Genomic DNA, 6,586 nt, shown 5'->3' with positions numbered 1-6,586 from the left:
ATGGTGGCTTCCTGCTTTATTCATGATTAATGAGGTTTTTCACAACCTCTCTGTGTCTATGCTTGTTGTCCTGGCTAATCTCCTAGAAATTAGCCATCTTTCTGCTTTTCAGGGATTGGTTGTCTGGGATGCTGATTATTTTGCCTTATGGGTCACCCCTGGTACTTGTAAGTAGAAGTGAAGGACACAGTAGATGCCACTGTTTGGGTCTAAGCATTGCTTTTTTATTATTACAATCCAAGAGATAATTTATAAAGGCTGACAGCCTTATTTTAGTTTCCCTGAAAGTTGTTTTGATTCTCTGGGCCCCAGAGCAAGCCCTTTTTAGAACAGAAACTATTTGTTTATACAGTCAGACTTTGAGGATGATTTATTATATATTCATATGAGAAAACTACAACTCAGGCAATTCAGGACTTTCAACTTATTTAAAAAAAAAAAAACTTTCAACAGCAATGGGATGTTTCCAGATAAAAGCAATGTCACTTGATGAACAGCCTACTTGTTATCTATCTTTCTGTTTTTGGGAAACCAAGAGAGGTCAGCCAAGGACATCTCCAAAAAGGTACTATTATTAATGGAAATTAAATTCATTAAATGGTATACAATACACAATATGTTTTCTGCAATTGTATTCTAAAATGAAATGGAAAATAGTTCCATAACTCTGGAGCTGATATCTGATTTAAAATATGTTTTTGCACATAATTTAATTTAATCTTTGTTTTGTATGAAATTTATAAATCATCAAGAAGATATAAACAGGGATGCTGGAATTAATTTGCTTGATGAAAGATGATCCTGTTGGCTGTGCTTATGGTTTGAGAATCCCCTCAGGACTTTGACCATTTTGTTTATGTCTTTAAGTCTGTTGGGAGTATATACATGGTACATACAAGTGTGAAGGCATAAAATGTAATATAAACACCATAAATGTGATTCTATTACTCTTTTGCTGAAAATCACTTTAAGTCTCATTCAAGTCTTCACGTCTTTAAGATGTAAATTTCTTAATATTACATACAGACCCTCCATGACGAGACCCTCGACCATGTTCTTCACTGGATCCCTGACCACTGCTTCTGAACTTCCCCTCCAAGCTACGCATACATGCACACATGTGAGCATACAAACCTCCCTAACTGTGGCTGTAGGTTTACTACATAATTCTGTCTGGATTTGTCTGATGTTATCCCTATCGGATATAACTTACACTAAGCCAAAGCAACCCAGCCCGTGCATGGTCCTGCCACTAAACTTGCAAAATTAAGAGATACGAAGCAGCCCCTGTCTTGACATTTTTAGAGGAAAGACAGTTAATTTACATTGAAAAAGCATTTGCTGTTGAGTGATATATGATTGGAGAGTATAAAAAGGGTGGCTAATGTATAGCCTATTGATAATTAGAGGTAGCTTGAATTTGGGTTATAATTCAAGCATTTATGAGACATGTGATCTTCTTAGTCAAGGAAACTTCTCTCAGCTTCAGTTTCCTTGTCTAAAAAGTGGGCCCAGCTAGAATACTAGGCAATCAGGAAATCGGGTTTATTTCTCACCCATTGGATGGGTAAAGAAGAGAATTACCTGGGTGAGGGATAGGGAGAATGGGGGGACTTGGCTGGTGGTAAAAAGTGGAAAGTACTGGATGAGTTGCCTCAAGTATTTGGAGGACTTGGAGTCTGGCTGTGCACCCATGAGCATTTTGAAAAGTGCAAAGAGCAAAGGCAGACCAGAAAATGGGAGTCAGAGGCAAGGGTCAGAGACAAGTCAGGCCTTAATGGAGGGAACAATAGGGTCAGGATCACACGAAGTGGTGATGGCTAGGAACAAAGTGGAGGGGACTGTGACTTGTCCCAGATCAGCCCAGACAATAAAAATGCATTAACTCCCAGGGTGATTGTGAGCATAGGCTATTAAAAGTCATGTAATTCGAAGCATTTAAAAAACCGTAAAGCTCTAACAGAGATTACTATTTTTATCTTATGGTATCATAAAGATGAAACAACTGCCAAAAAGCTTGTCAAGATTAACTCCATCAGGGAGCAACCTAACAGCTGTCCTCCCTTCTACCCAGGGGAACGTGCACTTGGCATTCACAGAAAACTTGCCTTTGCTTCTCCTCATGCGTCCGACGCTCTCTCAGACTCGGGGCATTCACCTTCTGCTTTGATCCCTCGGTGCTTCTGGTGAATCGTCCAATTCCCAACCATAAAGGCTAATGCAATAGCAGGACTTCAGGCATTTTGCATCAAGAAATCTCTCCACTCTTGCTACCTAGAGTTAAAAAATGTATTTCTGAAGGGCAAAGTTATTTTTTCCCCTACTTTATTATTTGTTGAGTCCTCTGTCCTAGTGAGACGATGTGCTTACATTCCATTACCATAAATTCAATTGTTGGAGAATTTGTTCTCAATCTTTTCTCCCCCCCTCTGGATATACAGCTACATTTAGGATAGGTTGTCATTAGAAAGTTGCTTGCTTTCCTTTTGTTGAAGAGTTCTCTGAACTTCTCACTGCCTGTTTGATTCTATTATTCCTTTTCAATAGCTTTTCATTTTCTCAAATAGTACTGGTCACTCTACTGTCCAGTGAATATTTTCCTACCAACAGATAGACATTTACCTGCCAGTCATAAAGGAACTGGTATACTGGAGATCTTTCCTTTGTGCATTAATTCACAAAATCAGTTTGTCATTGTCTTTCTTATTCAATGATCTATCCTCATTGGTCCTTGTTTCTTTCCCCTCATTCTTCAAAGCTGCACAGATTCCTGAGCAGGCAGATTATGCTGCCCCTTTCTGATAATATTAATCTGACATTCAGGGTGCTCCATTAACGTGCCTGTGGTCAGAAACACAAAGTGAAATGCTCATCTCAACCTCCTTTTTAAGAGAAGTTACTGCCCTGCACACTGTAATCACAGAACAGTGACGAGGCAGTCAGCCAAATGCATCTCCTCTGTCGAGAATGTTAAATTCTAGAATTTAATGTGGCTACAATCTACATGTTGAAGAGACCCCGGATTAGAAATGAGGCAAATTAAGTCATAATTTCCGTTCTGTATCGAAAAGTCTTTATTCATTGATCTTCTTACCACTCCTATATTTCCCTGATCTTTTACCCTGTAAAATTAGAAGCTTGATTAATTGACCTTTAAGGTTCCTGACAACTTTAGAACTCCATTTTCACAATTTCTTTTCTTCCTGTACAAATACAGTCTCCCCACAGTGGGAAAAACAAACAAACAAACAAACAAACAACCCAGAGTGATTGGGGAAGTCAACAGAACAGACGTTTTAGCTGAGCTTGAAAGACAGAGTTCAACACTTCCAGATAGATGAAGGAAGAAAAGTGTTCTAAATAGCAAGTGCAAAGTCACAGAGGTGAATTAGCATGGAGTATGTGAACTTTGGGTAAATAACCAGTGTGGCACTCAAGGGGACCTCAAGCCTAGGATGGCGGCTCTAGCCTAGTGAGGTTTGTACGATCATATTACATGACTAACTTTGAATTAACATGGAATTTCTTAGTTGAAAAAAAAAAGACATTAAATCACATTTACACAGAGGATAACAAGAGCCAGTGGGTTTTCCCGGCTCTCAGGAAGGAGCTTTGCAGTAGAGGCTCTAATTCTAGGGCCAGTAATTACTTTCAGGAGGCCAGACCAGTGAAGGGTTTCTGGAGCCTGCATGGAGTCAAGTATTAGGGGAGATGGCTCCTTAGTCTGACTGTCCATAGTGCAGCCAAAATGAAGAGCCCAAACTCAGTCCAGTTGCTGCACAAAGAGACAGAATCTAGATATGAAGCTCTGGAAAGGCAGATGGAAGGTTGGAAGTACAGCCTGAGGATAACAACAAAGATGATACCTTCTGCGTGCCCAGAAATTTATGGTGATTAAATTGTCTAAGGCAGTTAAAGGGTTTAACATACTTTCTGACCCGTAACATTGAATAAATGGAAGGGTGTTTATTGTTGTTGCTTAAGGCACTGAAATTTAAACACTGAAGGCCTTAGTTGAGGTTTGGTTGGCTTCTAACGTAAAGGGGTGAGACTACACAACAACAATAAAAACAACAAAGAAATAAAACAAGCAAAGAGCAAAAAATAGTAGAATGTTCCTCAAGCCCCAGGCGTTTTCCTATTCTTCCCCTGCCCTCCTCTCCATGTGATCTCCCAGGGAGCCCTCCCTAGTGCTTTTGCACTCATTCATTATGAGATCCAGATCCTACTCCACCCCCCTGCCCTACAGTGTTTCTGGTTACAATACACTGAGTTTTACATGGTGCTGCCATGACTTTGAACTAGAAGTTCCTCTCACCTCTCACTTAGAGGATCAAGAGGTAGTTTCATGAACTATAGTTGGATAGCACCAGCATGAAAGTCAGGATACCTGGGTTGTTTTTGGGGGTTTGTTGTTGGTGGTGGTGGTTTTTGGTTTTTGTTTTTTATTTTTTTTGAAGCTCTGTCATTAATAAGCTAGGTGTCCTGAGCAAGTAACTCAATCTGCCTATGCCAGAGTTTCTTATCTGAAAAAAGAGATGAGTTAGATGACATGCAAGGACTTCTCCAAATACAGCTGTATGAAACAGTGGCAGCACCTAGGGAATCTGCCCTCATTACTAAAGTTGCCAAAACGTCTCATCCCATCATCTTGGGCCTCAAACTAGCATCAGCTGCATAATACCAGATAATGAGCTCTAGCTGGAAGGAAAATGACGAAGAGGGAAGTAATACCCACAATGTTCCAAAGTTATTATTTTAGCCAACAGGAAGCTGTTCCCAATAGCCATGAGTTTGGATAAAGGACATCCAAGGAGCTAATGGCCATTTTTGGATACTCAGTAATCGGTAACTGTAGGCTATTTAATTCTCCTTGTTACAAGTCAACTTGAGCACCACACTTTTACTGGATGCCTCCCTCCTGCATGTAGGTGTCCTAGGCATGTCTTCTCTGTACTAGATACGCTAATGCTTACCAACTAGATGTGCTAATGCTTACCAAATATCCACTTTCTTTAAAACATATTCTATAACTTGGCCGATTCTAGAGTGAAAAAAATCGCCTTATTTCCACGCTAAATTTGGATTAACATGTAAACTAACATCAGGATCTATTAGTTTACACATTGCTGGTGAGAGAAATTTAACTTAGGTTAAAGTTAGCTTTTCATGACAATTGCATTCTATCATTATCCACAGATACTAAGTCTTTGCCAAGAACTCCTTATGCTGATGTGGTTTCAAGAAGAACTATGCAATGGTGCTTTTCCCCGGTACAGTCTTAATTGTCATTGTTCCATGAAGTTAATGTTGCCATGCTGCAGAGCAATAATCTGCAAAGCTATGAAAAATAAAAATCTAGGTATTTTTGCTACATTTCATGTAAGTTTTATTGACAGAAGTCTATCTAGATGAAGTGGCATTCACGCTTAACATTTTAAGACAAAAGTATTAGCATAAGAGAGCAGTCTATTATGAAAAACAAAGCTGCAGTGAAGAAGGGGGAAGAGGACTTGCTTGAAAAAGATGGGTTAATGAGGTAGGTATGAATCAGATTTTTTTTTGTCAGTCTTAAAAAGAAGATTCTCCCCAATCATATCTAAAATTGAAGAATGTTCCATTGAGATAAGAAGATTCACAAACAAGAGTATATATATTTTATTTTATCCTTTTTCTCAAGGGAAAGAGCATAAAATGCAGCCTGAGAGATTCAAGCTAAACCTTGGGAGAAATATCATGATAGTTAACAATGATGAACACGGAAAGGGGTATGGAGGAGAGGGTTCCACTACACTTTTGTGGAGGTTTTCAAAGTAGGAGAAACCATCTGTCTAAGTGGAGTTGGACAAGTTCTCAACTTTGTTTCACATTTATAAAATAAGGGAATGTCTGAGGCTCTTCCTAACTTTGGAACCTGGTACTTCTGTCATGCCAAGTGTATCTTTGGCTGCAGTTGGTGCTATTGGAATGGGGGAATTTCGGTGTTCTTGGCTACTTCAAAGGATCTCTGTCACTGTAGCCCCTTTCATGGCCTATCTACCATATCTCTCCTTGGGCTGTTCACCAAGTCAATAAAACTGGAAACAGTAACAGCAAATATGATCTTTTATATCCTCATGATTAGGCCATTCGTATTTTCCAGTTCTCCAATGAAGTTGATGCCATCCCACTAATCCCCTCACTGTATTTGTGTACCTTTTATTTTCTGGTGTCTCTGGCTAAATGCAGTTTCTAAAGGCATTGTGGGTTAAGGGAGAGCTATCTTCTCTGGAAATCCTTAGGCTACTTGGGTGTGTAAAGAAGACCCTGAGATCCATCCATCCTTACTTGGAGCTCTGGTCCTGCCATTAGTAAATAGCACTTCAGTATTTGAAATGACGCCCAAGGAGCTCTGAATCAGAGCTTCAGTGATTTACCTGAATCAATGTCTAGGTAAAACTTATTAAGAGTATCAAAAGAGATGGCGCATAAGAAGGCATTTTGTGATAGCATAAAACCTGGTTATATAATTAACATTATTGTGAGGACCTACCTTTCTTTCTTCTTTTCTCTGTTTTCCTGGTTTCCATGGAGCTAAAGATATTGT

At 39.4% G+C, this 6,586-nt stretch overlaps 1 long non-coding RNA gene across 1 annotated transcript in view; it reads right to left on the bottom strand.

The window, feature by feature from the left end:
• Window positions 1-2,109: 2,109 nt before the first annotated feature.
• Window positions 2,110-6,586, bottom strand: part of LOC122230769 — a 172,462-nt gene continuing 167,985 nt past the window's right edge. The window contains exon 3 of the long non-coding RNA XR_006207846.1: window positions 2,110-2,274. This is a non-coding gene — a long non-coding RNA (uncharacterized LOC122230769). The remainder of the gene's footprint in view (window positions 2,275-6,586) is intronic.

Source organism: Panthera tigris, chromosome C2, assembly GCF_018350195.1.
Source record: "Panthera tigris isolate Pti1 chromosome C2, P.tigris_Pti1_mat1.1, whole genome shotgun sequence".
Taxonomy (NCBI): domain Eukaryota; kingdom Metazoa; phylum Chordata; class Mammalia; order Carnivora; family Felidae; genus Panthera; species Panthera tigris.
This window is presented reverse-complemented; position numbering and strand designations above follow the sequence as displayed.